The following is a 22433-nucleotide window of genomic DNA, read 5'->3' on the forward strand; positions in this document are numbered from 1 at the left end:
TGGGAAGAGCACAATGATGGTGCCAACTTGGGCCAGTGAAGCAACGTCCTCCACAACTAGACTGAAGAACAAAACGACAGCAAGTTGTCTGTTCCGCTTCCCCCAATTCTCCTGCACTATTCCAATCCCCCCAATTCCCCAATAAAAATCTTAAAAAAAAAAAAGCGCAAGCTCTGAGCAACAGGGTTGCCAGTTTGGAGCTCAGCTACCGCTGAGCTGCCAACAGGTGGCAGGATGGCTCAGCTGGTGAGAGCATGTGCTCCTAACAACAAGGTTGCCGGTTTGACTCCTGCATGGGATGATGGGCTATGCCCACCCACAACTAAGATTGAACATGGCACCTTGAACTGAGCGGACACGAGCTGCCGACAGGCGGCCGGATGGCTCAGTGGTTAGAGCTTGTGCTCTTAGCAACAAGTTTTCCGGTTCGACTCCCACATGGGATGGTGGGCTAACATTGAACTCGGCACCTTGAGCTGAGCGGCCGCGAGCTGCCAACGGGCAGCTGGATGGCGACTGGACTTGGAACTGAGCTAGCTACATCCTCCACAACTAAGACTGAGGACAATAACTTGGCTGTTCCCCTTCCCCAATTGCTCAACACTGTTCCCCTTCCCCAATTCCCCAGTAAAATCTTAAAAAAATAAGTAAACATGTTAAGACAGCCTAAAAGGCCCTACAACAGTGTTTCACAAGATTCTGGTGTCAGCACTTCTTTATACTCTTAGAAATATTGAGAAGCCAGAGATCTATCAATACTTACTATATTTGAAGTTAAAACTGAGAAAATTTCAGTATTTATTAATTCCTTTTAAAATAACAATCCATTGCATAGCAACATAATTCACATCTTTATGGAAAAAAATATTTTCCAAAACAAAAATTTAGGGAGAGTGACCTTGTTTCACACCTTTGCAAATGTCCTTAATGGCTGGCTAAAGAAGACAGCTGGATTCTCATATCTGTTTGCTGCATTCCATCTGTTGCAACAGTACATATCATGAAGCCTCTAGAAAACTCCACTGCACAAGTCTGAGCATACACGAGTGGGTAAGGCAAATAACATCACCTTAGTATTGTTGTGAAAGTAGTTTTGACCTCGTGAGCCCCTAAAAAGGTCTCGGGGCCCCTACAAGATCTGCACCCATACACACACTACATCTCTCACCTCCCCTGCTCCTATCCCCTCACTCATCCCCTCAGCCATGCTAGCCTCCTTGCTGTTCCTTATATACATCAGACACACTCACTTCAGTCTTTGTACTGAAATACTTTGTCCTTTTGTCTGAAATACTCTTCTCCCAGATCCATTCATGCACTCAAAAACATTACTGAGCATTTATTATGTGCCAAGCATTTTTCTAGGCTCTGATACAGAGGAAAAAGCCTCTGCCTCCGAAGGCGCTAGCCTTCTAATGGTTGACATGTGCATCACTTACTCTCTCACCACCCATGGGTGTGTGACTGTCACATATGAATGTCACCTTCTCAGTGTGGCCTTCCCTGACCACGCCATTGAAAACAGACACCCCAGTCTGCTGATGCACTTGCCCTGGTTTTCCCCAAAGCACTTACCATAACTTGACATACTCTAAATCAGCGGTTCTCAACCTGTGGGTCGCGACCCCTTTGGGGGTCGAACGACCCTTTCACAGGGGTCACCTAAGACCATTGGAAAAAAACATATTTTCGATGGTCTTAGGAACCGAGGCACCGCTCCTCTATCCGTCTCCAGGCGGGTCCGCCCACATGCAGATACGCCCACATACGAGTACCTGGCAGAATGACATCATTGTGCCAACCCCATCACACACACCCCGTACAAATACAGGTGTATGTGACAGGGTTGGCGCCATAATGTACTTATGCGGACCAGTCACACACATGTAGAGAGCAGCTACTGTGTAGAAAGCAGCTGCTGTGTTGAAAGCAGCAGTATTGGAGGTAAAACGACACTTCATGAATTATAAATATTTCACAATATATAATTACATTGTTTTTGTGATTAATCACTATACTTTAATTATGTTCAATTTGTAACAATGAAAATACATCCTGCATATCAGATATTTACATTACGATTCATAACAGTAGCAAAATTACAGTTATAGAGTAGCAACGAAAATAATTTTATGGTTGGGGGTCACCACAACATGAGGAACTGTATTAAGGGGTTGCGGCATTAGGAAGGTTGAGACCCACTGCTCTAAATGGTATTTATTTATTGTTTGTCTTCCTCTCTAGAATGTAAGCTTTATGAGGGTAAGGATCTTTGCCATTTTGTTCACTGCTTATCATCCCACCTAGAACAGTTCCTGGTTCATAGCAGGTACACAGTAACTAACTGTCTCTTGAATGAATGAATGAATGAATGAATGGACAGGTAAATGAACTTCTCCAGCTTGCCCAGAAGACAAGGGTCTCAGGCAGAATTCTGTTAAGGTATGAAACAGAAGTCACATCAAATGGAAATGGATTGAGTGTCTTCAGGCAAGTGCCACCAGGGTGGGAGAAGCAACACATAACAGAGATCCAGGAATCTTACAAGGGGAATCCAAATGGTTTCTGCCCTCTGGTCTTCTGGAGATTTGCTTCTTCTCAAGACCACTTCCTGCTCTGGACCTGCCTTACATGCCTCACCCACAGGCCCCTGCCCTCGGCTCAGGACCTGTTCCTGCCAGCAGGAGAGGAGAGCAGGACAGGAGCCAAGACCTGGAGGCAGTTTTGTTTTCAACAGCCAAATAGTTTCAGAGTAACTGTCCCCTATAAAAAGAAACTGGTTTCTGGAAGAGTGATATCAGTGTCATGAAATGCTATACGACAGCCCCCAGCCCACTTCCCTAGAGATAAGTGAAGGACCCATAATATTTCTAAATCCAAGTTTTGTGTGTGTTTTTAAAATCTGCGTCAGAAAACCACGGAGCTGTCATAAGCCCAGGGTGTCTGAAAAGGCAGCGCTTTTTATTCAAGGCAGGATGCCAAAGGGGAGCCAAAGGGTTATTGTGCATTTCACTCTTCGCCAGTTTCTGATAAGGTTGCCCGGAGATTAGGTGGAAAGGGAGAGAGGCAAACAGAGGCAGATCACTAGACACTTGAAACACCAGCTTCAGAAGTGGAACAGGGATGAGACAAAAACTTTTCTGAACTGCTGGAGGAAAAAAGTTAGCAGTGGAGACTGATGTGGCTACATTACACCAACACCTCAGCCCCAGGTGGGGGCCTCAGTGCTGCCCAGCAATTCTTCTACAGAAGCGCATTGGTTGCTGGAAACCTGGCTGTGTTCTCACGCCCCCTATTCTGGCCCCACCTCCTCCACTCTCAAGGCCCTTGCCTCTCAACAAGGTCCACAGGAGACAAGGATGCCCTCACACATACTATCCTTACCCTCCTCTGCCTCTGAGAAGCGGCCCCCAGTGCACCCCATTCCCTTTGTTCTTCTCTGAAATGGGCTCCATCGACTATCATAGATTTCCCCCCCATTTTAACCTTTTTTTAGAAAAAACTTTTTTAGCTGAGCCATCTTGCCACCTGTTGGCAGCTCAGCTGCAGCTCGGTTCGGGCCGGGAATCGAACCGGCAACCCTGTTGCTCAGAGCTCGCACTCTTGAGCGAGCTCTTAACCAACTGAGCCACTCGGCTGGCCTCCATTTTAACCATTTTTAAGTGTACAGTTCAGTGGCATTAAATACATTCACCTGTTGTGCAACCACCACCACCATCCATTCGTCATACATTTTAAATTTCCTTACTACAGCTTACTTCCCCCTTAGCCTACCATCTTTAATCTTTACTATCTCTCTCCCTCCCGCCACCGCCACAACCTCCGTGTCCTTCAAGCTACAACTGGCTACCCCTCTTGCTTTCCTGAGTTTCCTGAAAGAGCAGTCTACTCATGCTGTCATCACTTTATGACCTCTTAATGACTCCTTTCTGTCCGTCTTTCATTCCCTCTCTAATCTGGCTTCTGTCTCCATCACTCTACTGAGGTCGACAATGGCTTTCTAATTGTGAAAGGCTCAGATACTTTTCAGTCCTTCTCTTACTGTTTCACTCTCTGTAGCTCTTCCTAGAAACCCTCCCTGCTTTGGCCCTGACTCCTGCTTCTCCACAACTGTCCTCACTGCTGCTCAGTTCTCTGAGATGGCTCCAATTAAATCATCTGCCTCTCTCTTTCATACAATTGCACAACTCTTAAACTTTTACCTTTTCTGACCTTGCTCCTGAGATCCAAATGCTACTAAACATCCAGACATCCCCACAGGTACCTTAAACCGAGCAGTCCAAACCGGAACACTTCTGTTCTCTTCCCCCAATTCACATCCCCTCAGTCAAATGCTACCACCATCCACCCACCAAATGGAAATTTGGGGTCATCCCACACTCTCTGTCATCATCCCTCAATCCAATCAACCAAAAGCAAAGTCCTGTTGATGCTAACTCTCTAGGACCTCTGTTTTATAAAGTTCATCTCCCTACCATTATCTTGGTGGAAGCACCCATGACTTCTAGTGTGTATATTCAATAGGCTCCTCATCTTAATTCCTCTCCAGTCCATCCTTCACATGTGCCAGAGTGTTTTTTATGAGAAATGTGATTCCGTTACAGCCCTCCACTGTCTGCAGGAAATAATCCAAGTCCTCAGCAAGGTTCAAAAGACCCATCAAGATCCAGCATCAGCCTTATTTCCTCCACCTCCAAACACAAACCATTTTCTTTGGTCATACGTGTAGTTCTGGGGCCATAACCCAGTCTTAGGAACCTCCTCAACTCTGTTCAAGCAGCTGCCCTTTGTCTACTGTGTCCTTCCTCCCTGTGCGCTTGAGGCTCCTACCACTCACTGCAGACCCCAACTCCCCCACCCCAGGCGAAGCCAATCCCTCCCGCCTCTGTGCTTCTTCTTACCTTGCTACACACCTCCCTCTCAACATGTCCCCCTGGTTCTGGAATTATGGCCATGTCTGTGTACCCATCAGCTCATGGGGTGCTAGTTAGCAGGGAGAGGAATCCATGTTGATACTTGCACTTAGTACACACGCTAGAGGAAAAACAGGTGTCAGGAAAGAAGGAAAAGGTAAATGAAAGGCTCACTTGGGCCACAATGTCTAATGTCGCGGAAGTACAGAAAAGGAGAAAAGGCATTTGCGTGATGATTAGTTCATTATTAACTTGTTACTGATTTAGGGTGTGAGACAAGAACACGGAAGTGGCCAAACCTGAGTTCCCGAAGGCATCTCTGCATAACTCCTGATTATGAAAAGGACTAGTGTTTTTAATTCACATTCTAGGGTGATATTTACTTTTTCAGAAAGCAGAGGATCCCTAAGTCACTGGTATTACGATTCTGAGGCTCCCAAGCATTACATAATCTAAAGGGAAAGGATTCACCAGATGCCTGACCGGGTTCTTACAGATGGAAATGGGGAAGGAAGGAGGAGATATAGCCAAAGACAAATATGCACTCTTCTGAGAAGACTGGCTGCAAAACAGGAATGGTAAGAAACCGTTTCAGGAAGCTGGCAGCTAACACAGGAAAAAGATCTTAATTTTCCAACAGGGTAGATTGTGCCCCCTCCACTTCCCCCACACGCACCACTCCACTTCCCCACCCCACGCACCCCTCCACCTCCCCACCCCACGCATGAAATAAACTGACTGCATCTGCCTCGGTTGGCTCCAAGCCACAGAAGGGAGTAGGGCTAGCTGGCTCCAAGGTCCTGATTGTTTTTCCAACTATTTTCATGGAGAAAACCTCAGTTGTCTCCAAAACAGAAAAAAACCGAGAAGGCTAATCTTAAACCAGCTCTACAGAATATACTTTCCCTTCCAAATTAGCTTAAAAGGGTATGGGACTTAGGCATCATTGTCCCAGCCAAACAGAAGCTTTCCCTGGGTCAGAGGAGCCTCCAGGCCCCCTCTCACTCCACCCTGATTCCGGCAGAGCCCTGGCATTGGGGATCACTCTGGCAGCTACATCCCTAAGCCCCTCACATGGGAGAGTCCATCTGGTTAGACACGAAACATTCAGAGAAACGGAATAACAAACCTCTTTTTCTTATGCTTAAGGACTATTGCAAATCCCCCAAGCTCTCACCTGATAGGCTCTTGAAAGTTTACAGCCCACAACTTCTCCCACTTATGCCAACCCCTTGTCCTAGGGCTGACCTCCCACCCTGCCCAAGGAGGTGCTGAAGTACAGCCAAAACTTTAGTTTCTTTTCTCCCAAGACCAACTGCCAAAATGAACTGCCATGAGACATTTGGGCTCCAAAATTCCAACTACTCTGGACTCAAAGCCAACAACTTACCAAAGTTTTTCTACAGAAGACTAATTAATCTTTTCTCAATGCAGCACCAATGGGATTAGGTGGTATAGCCCCAAAGGGCCCAAGGGCAATACTCCAAGTGCACCCTTGTCCTACAAGCCAAAGCTTGATGACGCAGAGGCCCGGGGCCACCTCCAGGCATCCTTCTCTGGTCCAGCAGCAGCAGAATCTCAGGTTAATAGCTGTTTCAAGCCCACCACCTGATTTTCTAAACCCTTGCCTAACTCTTATCACAGGCAGAGGATGACTGCTAATTGATCTGCTGGCTAGGGAACACAAAAGGCAAACGCTCTGGCTTGCTCTGGGGGCTGAAACCTACAATCTGAGCGAGCCCAGTGCTCCCTAGAGGGCAGTAACAGTGTTACTCGCTGCTCGACCCTCTCACTAGCTGTGGCTTAGGCAGGCCTGACTCCAGGGAAGCCCTTCTTATAAGGAAGGCAACCAGAGGATGCCACTGCCTTCTAACAACCTGGAGGACCTCCGTGCCTGTCGCCACGACTCAGGACCACTCAGTGCCAAGCATGACCAAACTGATTTGGGCGCATTTTACCCTCTCAGGGTCCCATTCTGAGTACAGGCTGAGTATACCCCTTGTAGAAATATTGCTCATTTCCAGACAGGGAGACGTGAATGTAAACACATGTTTGATCTGAGATACTGGACATTACAGATACAAAGACCCTGTTAAAGGACCTTAACTAAGCAACATTTTACTTCAGGAGACATCTGACCAGAAGCCCCAGAGCATCTCAAACTACAGTGTGAAGGCAGTAAAATTCAATAAATATCCTGCCAGGATGACATGGAAAAGGGAAGCCTCTCTGTGCTCTGCCTGCCTGCCTCCTGTGGGCAATTTAACCCATTTGTACATGGGAAGCCTCACTCCACATTAGGAACAGCAGGTTTGCTTCCTGACAACTTGGTGTGTGATAGCACGGCCACACGACAGTGGAGCTGGGGAAGGTCCTCGCCATCGTGACGCTTACTGCTCCTGAAGACAGCATGTCATAATCAGACAGTGAAGCAAACTTGTTTCCACTACTGTGGTACAACTGGGTAGAGCAGCACCTGGGGGAAGGCAGGAAGTGTTTTTACCTCACTTTCCATCATCTAGATAATTTGGGGGGAAAAGCAGAAGAGGATGAAGCTGTTAGCAAATATACAGACAACTGGAATCATTAATTAACCTCCTCTCCCACTGAACCTTCAAATGCAACTGTTGAGAAATGGCCATACTGCAAGATTTAGTTTCGCGGAAATTCCCTGCTTACCCTGTAACTTGGGTGTTAACAGAGCAATAAAATGGCCAAACAGCAAGGGGTAAAAAGAGTCATGGGATCTGAATAAACCATAAACTGGGTAATTGGTCCCTGGGCCCTGGAGAACCTGAGCTTCTCACCTTATTACAGTCTCAAAACAGAAATGGGCTTGGCTTACTCTTGGCAGGGAGCCAACCAGGTTAGGTGCTAGCCGCCCTGGGAAGAGCAAGTGGAGAGGAGCCAGGTGAGAGCCACCACTGGGCCAATTCCTGACATCAGAACCCTGCAGGACTTTGGCCAAGGACTGTAAGGACTTGGAGCAGGGCTTCTGGCTGTCCTCAAAGGGCCGCGCTGGGGCAGGAGAGATGGCACAGTGCTGAGGGCGGGAGCGGTGCGTAACTGACACACAGTAAGAGCCATCTGTTCTAAGTATACAATCCAATGACTCTTAGTGAATTTACCAAGCTACGCAACCATCACCATCACCTGGTGTTAGAACATTTCCATCACTCTGGAGGGTGTTTTAGTAACTCCCAAACCTGAAGACGAGTATGGCTTAGTCGGGTTTAAGAGGCCAACAGATATGAAGGCAGAAGTTAGTATCCATTTGGCGATGCTGCCAATTTGGCAGCAGGAAGAACTCAGGGCAGGCCACAGAAAGAAGTCACAGCCGTCCTGCCTCTGCACGAGAAGCTTGCAGCTGGGCTTGGCTTGAGGACCTGGAAATTTGTCCTTTTTTTTTTTTTTCAAGTAACTAATACTGAGAATAGTGCTTCTTGAACTAAAACAAATTAGTCTTTAATCTGTTTACACCTCCTGGCACCCCATGTCTCAGTAGTACTCTTGCACAAATCTCTCTTCACCGTGACAGATTTTCAGTCCTAGAGCCAAAGAATCAAATGCATTTCAGTTAAGTCTTCAAATGCATCGTCCTTTCCTCCTGAGAGCTGTATGCTTTCAAAAGCACAGTGTAAAGCAATGAATCCCAAATCCAATATTTTTTCAAATCACTGGGCAAACAAAAGAAATGAAATGTATGAAAAAAATGCCTTGACCTTTAAAACATAAACGCACAAGCACCTTAATTGATGTTATCCGGGGGAACACAGGGTTTGACAGATGTCTGTTATCCTGAGATTGATGTCTGCCAAAAGCTGCCCATTTTTATTAGTATGTAGAATGTGAGCAAAAGAAGTGCTGAAGGGAGAGTGAGTCAGAAAACCAGCACAGGTCAGAGGACAAGGGTCCACACATCCTGACAACAGTGGGAAGGACGAATACCCCTCCCGAATCCACGCATTCACACCACCTTCCTCACCACTGTATTCCAAGGTACTGTGCCCTCCAGAACAGACTGGCTTGGGGAGGGATCACCCCAAGACAGAAGTCTGCCTTCACTAAGAGCCACCGAAAAGCCAATCTGGCAAAGGACAAAGGATTAGACAACTGCAGTCTGCTCCCTGGTTTCTCTCTGTACGCTCCGACTTCTGCCACACAGGTAAGTAATGGGGCTCCAGGGTTCCATCCCTGGCCCTCTTTCCTTTTCTTTCATTCTGTAATATAACTTATTTCATTCGTTTATGTAACTGTGTCCTGGATATCTCCATCAGAATATGTCAGGACATCTCCACGCCAGCTTACTCAAAACAAAACTCTTTATCTTCTCTTCCAAACTTGTCACTCCCCCTAAATTGCAACCCTAGTAAAGTTGCCATCCACCCAAGCCAGAATTCCAGGGGCCGGCCTCCACATCTGCCTCACTTCCAACATTCTTCTCGTTGCAGAAAAAAGGAGAGTCAGGAACTATACTGTGCTAAGTACTGCAGGGAGTGCAGGATAGTACGGGTATGTTCCAGACTATACTGTGCTAAGTACTGCAGGGAGCACAGGATACGTTCTGGATTATACTGTGCTAAGTACTGCTGGGACTGTAGAGTACATTCCCAACTATGCTGTGCTAAGTACTGCAGGGAGTGCTGGATAGTACAGGGTACGTTCCCAGTTGTCCTTCCTTAATTCCTCTCCCATACATCCCTCCTTTCCAGCCTCACTGCCTTGAATGTCATCATCTCCACCTGCAGTCTTCCAACAGTCAAGAATAAATTTAGGTTTCCTACATGTAGATCCTGCCTCGGGGGTGGGGGTGGTGGGGGTGGTGTGTGTGTGTGTTAAGATACATATAAACATAAAATTTACCATTTAACTATTTTTAATTGTATATATTAGTATACAATTCAGTAGCATTGAGTACATTCACAATGTTGTATAACAATCACCACTATCTCTAGAACTTTTTCATCACTCCCAACAGAAACTTTGTACCCACTAAACAATAACTCCCCATGTTCCCCTCCCCTCTATGCCCTGGTAACCAGCATTTTACTTTCTATCTCTACGACTTTGCCTATTCTAGGTAAGTGGAATCATATAATATTTGTCCTTTTGTGTATGGCCTGTTTCATTTAGCACCATGTCTTCAATGTTCATGTCTTTATTGTGACAGGTTCCAGAACTTCATCCCTTTCTACGGCTGAATAATATTCCACTGTATGTATATATTCATCCATCGATGGACATTTGGGTTGTTTCCATCTTTTGGTTACTGTGAATAATGCTGCTATGAACATGGGTGTACAAGTTTGTAGACACTGCCTCAAGTTTGAAATTTCAATTCATATACCATGTTTCTCCCAAAGTGATCTTTCTAAATAAATCGAATCATGCCCCTCCCATTTATTGCGAGAGATGCCATTTCGCTGACAGACGAAAGCCTCGGCTGCCAGCCCATGCTGGCCCCCCCTGCTTCGCCTGCAGCCTCTTCGCCCTCTGCTCCCCGACACGCACCCCTCATTATCATCTGCAAGCTGCTCCAGGGCGTGGCGTGTTCTTCCCTGTACATCATGTCTTCACAGCCTACAGCATGCTTCCACCCATACACACACACAACCTCCTCCATCTTATTTGAACTAAGGCAGATGATGAAGATGAATTTACACATCCACTGGGGCTTTGGTTTTACATTTTCTCTAAACAAATTCGCTCTTCCCTTCTTCCTAGTCACAGGTCTTTCCTCTGTTCCCCAAACACCTCCCACTGGGGTCTGTAGCAGGTTTCTCTTAGTCAAGCATTTAGCAGCATGCCAGACCCACAACCACCATTCCAATCTGTGGTTCATGAGGATATATTTTGAGTGCTCAAGTTAAATTATATCTTTAAAAAGCAGCAGTAATACTTGTGGATCCAATATTTTATTTTTAAAACACGTTAGTTGGGTCACTAACTTCCAATCCTACTCTGTATTAATTCCCTGAGAAAGGGGTGATAAGTCGCTACCGAAATCTCCATTTGTCCCTTGATTTAGAAGGAGCACGCCTCCTTAAAACCAAAGGGCTACTTGTAACTGAAAAAAGTCTCATATTCAGAATATGTAAAGGATTTGTACAAACCAACAAAACAAAACAAAACAAAACAAAACACATCCAGTAAAAAATGGGCAAAAGATTTGACCAGGTACTTCCCAAAAAACATCCAAATTGCCAAAAAGCATCTGAACAGGTGCCCAATATCATTAATCACCAGTAAAATGTCAACCAAACCCACAAAGAGATACTATTACATGCCCATTAGAATGACAAAAATTAAAGACAGACAATGTCAGTAGGCAAGGATACGGAACAACTGGAACTCTCCGACACAGAGTGTAAACTGGTACAACCACTTTGGAAAACTGTTCAGCAGCAGCTCTTGAAGCTGCACGTACATCTACCATAAAACTCAGCAATTTTATTCTTGGGAGTACATCCAAAAGAAATGAATGCCTATGTTGACCAAAAGACAAGGACAAGAATATTTATAGCAGCTTTATTCATAATACTCCAAAACGGGAAACAACCCAAATGACCGAAAACAGCAACATGAGAAGTAAGCTGCAGTGTGGGTCTACAATGGGGTAGTATGCAGTGACGAAAGGGGATGAATGCCTGTGATATGCAGCAACACGATAAAACTCACAGATCAGTGGTGAGCAAAAGGCAGACACAAAAAAGAACATACTGCACAACTCCATTTACATAAAGATCAAGGGTATACGCAATTCAAATCTATGGCACACAGGTCAGTCAGAATAGCGACGGGGTCTGTGGGGTGGTGTTACCGTCTGCGAAGAGGCAAAAGAGAGCCTCTGAGATCCTGATCTGGACAGTGTTTCACGGGATACCAGACAGTGCTGTGTCAGCTTGGCCAAGCTGCGAACTCTAATTCCCAGAGCCCCCAGTTGGAGTTCTGAGTTAGAAGTGGCCGAAGAAGAGCTTGCACAGGATTTGCAAAGTGGAATTAAAACAGTGGGCATTGCGCTCTGAGGGTCTCAGCAGTGAGGTGCAGTGATGGACAGAGACGAGAAGCCTGGCGGGCCCCTGCTCTCCTTCCTCTACACTGCAGCCAGCTCTTCTACGCCATTGCAGATGCTGCGAATGAACAATAGCCCCAGGCCCACCACCAGAAACCTGGCTGTGGACCCAACTGGATAGTAGCGTCCAGAGGCAACGGCTTCCCAAGCTTCTCCAGAAGCTCCCCTCTGGCGGCCCCGCCTAGGCATTGGACGTGCCTGGCTTCTCAGATTGCCCTGTGAGCTCTGACTTGCCCACCCAGGCCAATGCTTCAGGCAGACTAGTTAGTAGCTGCTCTCTGACCTCCAGCTCCCACCTGGACCTTCTCTTCCCCAACTCCTCCCACAACTGTGTAAGGCCTAATTCCTATAATAAATCCCTTATTCCCCCAAATTTCATAGTGGCTCGACTCCCAACTGAACCCTGTCAGATACATACGGATGTTTATACATATAAAAATTTAAGTAGTAAACTGAAAATATGTACACTTTAAGAACATACATTACACTACCATTAAAAAAAAAAGTCAAAAAATAAACCAAAACCAACAAAGAGCATCTTTTCAGTGTCCTGAGAGAACAGGAATCTGAGAGTCACCAGCAGACACATGAACAAATCTCATACCTCACACACCCCAACACAGAGCTGCCAGGCAAGAGCTCTGGCAGACAGCTGGGAGCCCAACGGGTGCGGTCTCTGACCAGGGCCAGGCTGGTGCAGTTTATAAATAGCACACAGGACACATGCTCCCTGCCTGGAAAGCTGTCAACTACCTGGAACCATGTTCCAGAATCTAGAGGGAGTTTTCCCTTTCGAAGGCACAGACTCACGAAATTCAGTGTCTACGTGAATGCAAGTGAGTGTAAGGTCTCTACGTGGGCAGGAAGGGCCATGTGGCAGAGGGCAGAGGTGAGTCACAGACCCAGCCGTAGGCATTTAGGACCTGCGACCTGGTGGTGCTATAGCAGTCTCAGGTACAGACACTCCTCTGCACCTGGTACCCACATAAGAAGGATGCAGAGCTGCGTATCCCCAAAGGAGCGGTTTTCTAGGCTGAACACTGGTATGTTTGCACTGCCGCCTTCTACTTCATTCAGCAAATAATTTACTGAGTGTGTAGTGAACATCAGGCTCTGTGCTTGGCATTAACTTTACACCAGTCAATTGAAAACACAGTGCCTGCCCTTTCTTGGGGAGTGTACTGTCTAGTAGAGGATGTAGACAATAAACAAGTAAGCAAACAAGCACATAATTACAAAATATGAGGACCAGGAAGGTAATGCACAAGTGACAGTGACTTAGAATAATAGGAGGGGCCCTGCAATAAACTGGTCACAGAAGCTTTTCTGGGCAAGAAGGACAAGAAGAGGGAACAGCATGTGCTCAGTCTTACACCCTTTTGCAGGTTTCCTCGAGCTCACTATTAATACCTTCTTCCTCTATAAAGAGAGTGGGATGACGCCCACCTGTGTACTTTCAACTCCATCACTATGCAGATAGCACTTCATGCTTCTCACAGCACTTTCACATAAGATGATCCTACTTTCTCCTCCCATAATTCTAGGAGTATGGCAGGCAGATGCTCATGTCCCCTCCTGACAGATGAGGAAAATAAGAGTTGAGAGAGATGAAATAACTTATCTTGAGTCACACAACAAGCTACCAATGGCACTGGTTAAATTCTCTCCATTAACTCCCTTCGCTTCCTTACATCATTACTTTGAAGTAAGCCAAAGAAATACTCCCTAACGCTTCTACTCTAGGTCCTTCCAAGGACCCATCAATCCTCCAAGAATATTTTTAAAATTAAATAATGCCAGAGTCTAGCTTTCCCCCATCTACTTTAGTCTCATACTTACTGTAAAAAGACAAGTTCAGCCAAAAACAAGACAAAAAAAGGACGATGCTATCAAAGATAGATTGTGTACTTTACCATATCCCACAATGGATTCTATCATGGCACCTGTAAGGTTTAATTATATTCCAGTAATCAGTTTACATGACCGTCTCCCCAAATTTGTGAGTTCCTGGGGCAAGGACCATGTTTTACTTATTCCCAGCATTAAAGCAGTCAAGATCTGAATAAACTAAACAAATCACTTTTTAAAAACCACATATTCTCAGGGGCTGGCCGAGTGGCGCGTTGGTTAACAGCTGGCTTGGGACGCCAGCTCTGAGCGGCAGGGCCCCGGTTCAGATCCCACATGGGGGCCAGTGACACTGCCCTCTACAGCTAAGATGGTGAACAACAACTTGACCTGGAGCTAGGCTGCCGTGAGTCGCCGGCGACAGCGTAGGCTGCAGCCCCTGCTGCAGTGGGCTGCCATGAGCTACCACATGTGGCTGGCAGCCAGTGTGAGCTGCCAAGAGCCGCTGTGAGCTGCCATCCAGAGGCCGGCAACCAATCTGCCTCACCCAGGAAAGAGTGCAACGATAATACCAACATGGGCCAGTGAAGCGACGTCCTCCACAACTAGACTGAAGAACAAAAGGACAGCAATTTGTCTGTTCCCCTCCCCCAATTCCCCAATAAAATCTTAAAAAAAAAAAATCCCCACATATTCTCTTCTTCCTCTTGTGAATGGTTGTAGCCATCAGTTTTCAAGATAAGACTTTACAAATACTCCCTGCTTTGAAAGCTGGAGGCCTAAGGTTTGTCAGTCATCTCTTGTTGATTATTAATAACTATCATCTTTCTTGAATTTTCCTATGTGCCAAGCACTGTGCTGGCACCTCACAGAAATCTTTTCATGTGGGCCTCACAACAACTCTAATTAATAAGAACTTCTGGGGTTCTCGCTGTATAGATGAGAAAACTGAGGATCAGAGGGTAACTTACTTGCCCAGCTAATAAGTTGCAGGATGACAACATTCAGATGACAAGCCCAACAGTGCCTCACCCTAAGACCAAATTATGCCCACTTCCTCCCAAAGAGCTCTATGTGTCAAAGAAAGAAGGCAAGTTCATACCTCCAGGAGGAGACCAGAGCACCCAATGGGAAAAGAAGTAGTTCTGGACCTCAGACAACTCAGCGTCTTCATTTATCATACTGCCAAGGTCAGCAGAGGTCAGCTGTGAACACTAGCAGCTCCACACACATCTGAGAAGCAGGTCTGGGCTGGGGAAGAAAGGGAGGGTCCTTATAATGCTGTCTTTACCAACATGAAACTTGGTAGAAAACTGTGTTGTACTCTGGTGCCAAATAGGATTTTGGACAAAATTTGAGTGTCAAGATGACTAGCTGTCCCTAGGTCAAAGGTGATGGCTTGACAAATGGATAACCATAGTCTGAAAGGACTAAATGAAGTTGGGCAGAGGGTAAGGCCACCTCTCATTTGTAAGGTGAGTGTACAAAACCCCTTCCAGTGCTCCTGGCTTTAGCTGAAATCTCAAGGACGTTCAGCACTGGCAGCAGAAGTCATCCGGGGCACAAGTAATGAAGGATAAACACACATCCACACAGGCATAGAGCTCCTGACCCAGAATAAACCAAGCTCCTGCCTTGGCCACTATGTACAGCAACATGAGCTGCCCAGTTACAGGGGTGGGGGACAGCGGGCTAAAATCCAGCCTATGACCCCACTCAGCACACCACACACCTGGGGAGGTGCAGCACCCACTCAGAAGAAGGGGTGCGTTATCCTACCCCACATAAAGGTGCCACAGGAGCGAGTGACAGCTGTGCATTCCTGCCATCCCTCAAGATGGGAGGACAGGAGGCCCGTGAGACCTGGTCTGTACTGCGGACAGTTAACTCTGACAGGTGACAGGGCTCTGACTCAGCTCTGTTACCTTGTGAGTCACCGAACTGTCCATCTCTGCAACTCTGCAAGGTGGCATCAGACAGTCATGCCCAAGGAGCCAGACAAATACTTCCTTCCGCACTTAAGAGATGAAAAGCTCTTCCAGGTTGGACAGTGATTTGGGGAACTGGGCTCCTGTCTTTATATTCAATTAGAGCAGCTGCGCTCCTCTAAAGCCCCAAGTCCAACCCACCACTGCCTGCCTGCTGTCAGAAAGTTACCTCACTCAGAGCACCAAGGAAACATTAAGAAACTCGTTTCACCTGGGACCCTCGGCCCTACTGCACACACGTGGTGTAGCCCTTTAGGCAGACAGAGGAGTGGGCTCTGTATTTACCGAAGGTGCTAGCACCCCTCTGAGGAGTCCCAGAAGTCATGGCAGCACAAGCAGCAGTCCTGTACTGCTCCTACATTAAAATAGGACTCACATCTCGGGAGAAGGCCCTGGACTTTTTAACTCCGAGGCCAAGGGTAAAAGCTTGGGCAAGGAAGTGCCAATGTCTGTTTCTGTTTTTCCCCCATTTTTCAAACATAGAGCACAATTTTTCTTCCTTTCTTACCAAAATAAAATAATCAAAATATTAATAATTTATTTGCTACATCCTTTAAAGATTTTTCACCTTTGCCCCTCAAATAAAGATATACACGTGTGCTACATTTTCAAAACAAAGGAAACAGGTAATATTTCATTACAAGTTATAAAAAATATCAAAACTATAATGTTGGCACTGTGGTAACTGACTTGCTCTAGTTAAGCTGATCTGCATAATTTAATGAAAATAAAACATATTTAGTGATTAACCAAAGATAACTAAAATTAATCACCTTATTTTGAAATATAAAAAAATCTCACATCCTGTATGTATGTAATCAATAAGGGATTGTTAATGCTGATGACCACGCAGCTTGCTATGACTGGGTTTGAACTAAAGTGAAAAGATTTAGTACCTCTTTCAGGAGTAGTAAGTGGTCAAGATTACCCCTTAAGCTAGTGCCACTCTTCTCAGCGAACTGACAGACTTTCTGAGCCCTCTCTCTTTCCTTTCAGTGGCCAACACCGAAAGTGTAAGCCCACAAGCTCCTTATATTCCCACACTACTATTCCCACAATGCTCTGCACTCCCTTGCTCCTTCTCTTACCTTTGACCCCCCAAACCCGCCCACTGTGCCTTCAGTCACTACCGCTCCATTCCCACACTTCTGGATGTGCTCAGCCTCAACCCCCAGAGCTTTATTCTCATTCTCGCCTCAGCTGAACTCTCCCCAAGCACATCCTCTGGTGTCTTTCTAAGCAGGGACTTTCTGTCAGAAGCTGATATGCTTGGTGCCCACTGCTCCCCACTGTCTCTTCCAGACATTACCTCTCCACCATCTTATGTAACACCTGGACTTTGAAGGCGAAAGTATGATTTTTTTCAGTGTATCAATCACTTTAATATCTGCCCTTTAGGAACCAGTTAAACACAACTTCAAAAACAAGACTTCTTATCTGTGAAAAGGATTTCTGAGTAAACCTAGAAAAAAGAGAAAAGACCCTGAGAAAAAAGAGAAAAGACCCTGATGAGGCTGTTAAACCCACACAACACAGCTTTAGAAAAGCCAAACCAAAACCAAAGATCAAAGGGAGACTGTCTAGTTCCATGAAATATGTGAGCCTGTGGTGGAATATGGAGAATACATGAGAGAACATAACATACTTGGAAGTAAAAGAATAAAGAGAAACCTCATCACAAGGAAAAAAAACCCCAGGCTATGTGAACACAAATGCAACGGCAGCCTCAGAGGGTATCAGAAAGGAAAAAGGGGCTGAGGAGAAGGTAGACATTAGGTAGTGAATACCCGCAGTTAGAGAACATTTTCTAGATCTATAGACTAATTCCTCAAAGGAAAAGCTGTCAACTCCGCCTCTGACAGGTCAACGTCAGATGCTCATAGAGAGCTAAATCAGGACGTGATAAATTACACAAAATCAGCCAGGAGCCCTGCAGACTCACAGGAGGGCAGCACCCAGGTAGCTCCTCCCCACCCGCCCACTAAGGGTGCACAAGGCACTGCTGTGCTTGAGGCCGCGGGACAGATGGACTAGATCACGGCACAGACGAGCGGCTCTATGGTGCCCAAGGCCCACATGCTCCTGTTCTCTCAGACCTTTAATAAGTTTTTGCTTTGGTTCTTGTGGCCTGCCATCGCCTGAAGGGACTCAGAAGGTTCCTGCCGAGAAACATTCCATAATTTATTAGAAAAATGAACAAAAGCTCTAATGTCTACTGTCAGTCAAGCTGAAAACGACTGTCACCCTCAAGAGTGGAGATGAAGCCTTTCACTCAGTGGCTACTGATGACAGCAGGTGAAGGTCTTGAGCACTTTAAGGACTTCCCCATTCTGCCTTTCTGGGGCTTGGAGAGAGGACCGGGGGACTATGAAGGCCCTCAGTAGACCCTACAATGGGTTCTTCCAGAATAAAGGGGTCCCCTGAAAAGATGGAAATTAAAGGAGGGTACGCAAAGACAAGCTGAGCTTCAAATGCCACCGGAGCAAGTTACTATTATTCATAAAACTCAGTGATCGCAATTTTCAATTTACGGAACATGCACTTTATGATGAGAAAGAACTACTATATGCTTCATATAAGCCACTTTGGGGTGTGTGAACTAAGAGAGGGAGAAAAAGAAAATGTATTCCATTTTAGCTATTTGTCAGAATCATCAAGAAACTTAAAAAAAATACACCGTGTTCAGGCCCTACGGCAGATCAATCAAATGCGAAGCTCAGTGGTGGTATGGCATGGATGTGCCACCCCCACCATCATTCTGACAAGCTACCGGGGCTGAGAAGAAAGGAAAGAGAAGGTGAATCTGAGAACACAGCACACATCTGGCTGAACAGTCAGAGGTTTACCTACCTCAGAAGGGCCTTCTCCCCTCCATACACGTCAGCCACCCACTCGGCAAATCTCCACTACCCCCAACCTTAAAATAACAGTAACAAAAGGAGAATTGCCCAACAAAAGAATTGAGTAATATTCAGCAGAGCTCAAGGGAATGGTGTGCTTAATCTCTGTATGTTTTGTTCAGGGAGATGTAAACCAGCTGTAATGTTCTCTCTCTCCTGGGCTGATTACACCACAACATGTCTAAAGATAGCCCAGTGATTGTATGTTTGCAGGGAGGCACAGAACTCAGCCCAGCCCAGTGGGTGAAGGAGACTGTACATGAGTGACTGCGGCTGCCAGGCCAACTTTAGAGTCTCCTTTCCCCCAACAAATCAAAGTCTTGGCTGTTCTGAGAAGGGTCAATACCACCTCGCCCCACCAAGAACAGCTCTGTGGGCTGGAAGAGACGCCTGTTCAGTCCTCTGTCCTGCCAGTGATGCCTCCTGTCAGACATACCGCACCTCCACCACTTGTCAGAGTGGTGTGACTTTTTTGGTCAAGCTTTCTGGAAATGGTCATTAAAGTCAGTGCTAATCCAAGTATGACCATGAGTCTGAAGAAAGAAAAATGGGTTGAAAAAATGTGTCCAGGGATAACTTTTTGGGCCTCTATCCAGGATCATTATGTAAAATCTAGAGAAAGGCTTTCAGATGTTCAGAGACCTCACCATGTCTGAAGACAGTCACCAGTGGATCTCTGACAAAAATGAGAGCCTGTTCATTGGTGCTTTCTGCTGAGAACCCCCCTGAAGAAGCCTGGCCTCTCCATTAGGCCTCATAAAGTTGAGCAGCTGTAGATGTCAAGTGTCTAGTAATTCTAGTAATTCTGCTGGTCAGTATAAGGCAAGCCCAACCCACCAAGTGAACCAAGGCAGCCCTGGAAGCTTCGGCTCTGCTGGGTATTACCCTGTGAGACTCAGACCAGGTGAGGCCAGGCCTGCTCTGCTGGGTCGCCAATGGCCCAGCTGTTCTGGCGGCACCACAGGAGGCTCAGGGAGGTCCCAGGTAAAAGCAGATCTCATGAGCAAGAGTAAATCACTAGTAACTTTTTTCCTTTTTTTTTTAATTTAAAAAAGTTTTCAATTACAGTTGACATTCAAAATTATATTCATTTTAGGTGTACAACACAACGGTTAGACATTTATATAACTTATGAAGTGATTCCCCCCCCCAGTAAGTTTTGCGCCCACCTGACACCATACCGTTACTACTATATTATTGACTATATTCCTTATGCTATACCTACATCCCCATGACTACATTGTAACAACCAACTTGTCATTCTTAATCCCTTCACCTTTTTACCCACCCCCCAACTCCCCTCCCACCTGGCAACCATCAGTTTGTTCTCTGTATCTATGAGTCTGTTTCTGTTTTGTTTGTTCATTTATTTTGTTCTTTAGATTCCACATATAAGTGAGATCATGTGGTATTGTCTTTCTCAGTCTGACTTATTTCACTTAACATAATACCCTCTAGGTCCATCCATGTTGTCACAAATCGTAAGATTTCATTCTTTTTATGGCCAAGTAATATTCCATTGTACCTATGTACCACACCTTCTTTTTTTTTTAAGATTTTTTATTTTTATTTTTTAAATTGGGGAATCTGGGGAAGGGGAACAGACAAGTTGCTGTTGTTTCGTTCTTCAGTCTAGTTGTGGAAGACGTTGCTTCACTGGCCCAAGCTGGCACCATCATTGCGCTCTTCCCGGGCGAGGCACAACAGTCGCCGGCTTCTGGACGGCCGCTTACGCTGGCTGCCAGCTACACACAGTAGCTTATGGCAGTCCACTGCAGCAGGGGACTGCAGCCCACGCTGTCGCCGGCGACCCACGGCAGCCCAGCTCCAGGTTGAGCTGTTGTTCAGCATCTTAGCTGTAGAGGGCAGTGTCACTGGCCCTCATATGTGGGCCCTCTGGCATCCCAAGCCAGTTCTTAACCAACGCACCACTCGGCCGGCCCCACATCTTCTTTATCTATCCGTCTTTTGATTGAAGTATTCAATCCATTTACATTTAAAATAATTATTGATAGGTATGTAGTTATTGACATTTTATTGTTTTTTGATTGTTTTTGTGGTTCTCTGTCCCTTTCTTATTCTCTAGCTCTCTTTTCTTGTATGTTGATGACTTCCTGTAGTGTTGGGTTTCAATTCTTTTCTCTTTATTTCTTGTATATCTCTTGTAGATTGTTGGTTACCATGTGCTTCCTATATATCTATCAGGCTATGTTTAAATTCAAACTTAAAGTTCGAACTTAAGTTCAAACACATTCTAAAATCACTACCATTTTTACTCATCCCCTCCACCTTTATGTTTATCATTATTTTTTACTTCATGTGTGTGTGTGTGTGTGTCCCTTAATTTATTGTTGTAATTACACACAATCTTCCTATTTTTGCCTTTCAACCTTTGTACTACCTTTCGTGTTGGTTGATCCACTGCTTTTATTATGTGTTTGCCTTTGTCAGTGAGAAATTTTTTCCTTGCAATGTTTTATTATTCATATTTTTTATTTTCTTTTTTTCTTCTTATTCTTAAAGAAGTCCCTTCAACATTTCTTATAATACTGGTTTGGTGGTGATGAACTTCAGCTTTTTCTTGCTGGGAACTCACCAATAACTTCCTCTCATTGAGCTCCTTAGAGCAGAGGCAGCATGAGACTGCATCACCTTAACTCACTTGTTAGAGTTGTCATTACAGCTAAAGTGTTCCTCTGTGAAGGAAGTATGCTGACAGCAAGCATCCCCAAGCTCTGAGAGAAACCAAGGGAATTCTTCCAATTATTTACTTTCCTAAAATGAATCCTTCCTCCTACCCTTTCTTGGGCCAGTACAATATGGTTTCTTTGAAAATGCCTCTATTTTTCTCTTAGCAGAGGAGATTAAGGCAGAAAGACCAAATTCCTTTCAGTCCAAAACTTCTATATACTCTCATGAAAAACAAAGGTTCTTCCCATATGTGAGAAGCTCCCGTCTCATCTAGGTGCCTGAGATTGAGCTCTAATTTACAAGAAGAGCTTTACGAATACTCGTAAATGAAAACGATTTTCAGCCATGGCTCTGCTCCCACCTTTTTCCCAGCTTGTTTGATAGCATGAACTAGAGGAGACAAAGGAGCAAGGGCTCTGCTGTCTGTTTTTTGGGGCCTGTCCCATAGAGAAAACAATCAGTCTGAGTTTTATGCCATGACATCATCAGCCACCAATCAACACAGAGAAGGTGGGGCAGGTTTTGTCTGTGAAACCAACTACTGCAATTGTCAAATTGCAAAAGACAGTGCAGGTGGGAGGTAGTTTTCTTTTACCCTGTTTTTGTGTTAAACTTCAGAAGTGAGAAGCAGGGGGAAAAAGACTTTTCTACAGAACAAATATAGACTCCCCCAAACTCCCTCCGTGTAAGCACCAGGCCACCCAGGTCCCTGTACCTGTGCCCCTATCCCTCGCCACCTCCTGCTCTGCAGAGACTGACAGCAGCAGCCTTTGTTCTGGGAAACACTGGATGGGATCCTCCCAGTGCTCCCTGCCAAGAAAACAGTTTTAGGAAAGCTGTTTTTCCATACCCAAGCGCGCGTGTGTGTCTGTTTTCAAGTAGGGTGTGTGTGTGTGTGTGTGTGTGTGTGTGTGTGTGTGTGTGTCTGTTTTCAAGTAGGGTGTCAAAGCAGTGAGGGGAGTGGAGAATAAAAGGAAAATACTTTTCCAGACATTAGTGAGAATCTCTACCCAGAAACTAA

The 22433-nt window shown here is 45.6% G+C and overlaps 1 protein-coding gene across 14 annotated transcripts in view; it reads right to left on the bottom strand.

The window, feature by feature from the left end:
* Positions 1 to 22433, bottom strand: part of MICAL3 (microtubule associated monooxygenase, calponin and LIM domain containing 3) — a 220152-nt gene that overhangs the window by 133296 nt on the left and 64423 nt on the right. For 2 of the 14 annotated variants that reach the window (XM_019627036.1, XM_019627035.1), the window contains exon 2: positions 14936 to 15084. The exons of the other annotated variants lie outside the window; for them this stretch is intronic. The gene's annotated coding sequence lies outside the window, so the exon portion shown is untranslated. The remainder of the gene's footprint in view (positions 1 to 14935; positions 15085 to 22433) is intronic. 14 annotated transcript variants of the gene reach the window in all.

This window comes from Hipposideros armiger, unplaced genomic scaffold (genome assembly GCF_001890085.2).
Source record: "Hipposideros armiger isolate ML-2016 unplaced genomic scaffold, ASM189008v1 scaffold_703, whole genome shotgun sequence".
Lineage (NCBI taxonomy): Eukaryota > Metazoa > Chordata > Mammalia > Chiroptera > Hipposideridae > Hipposideros > Hipposideros armiger.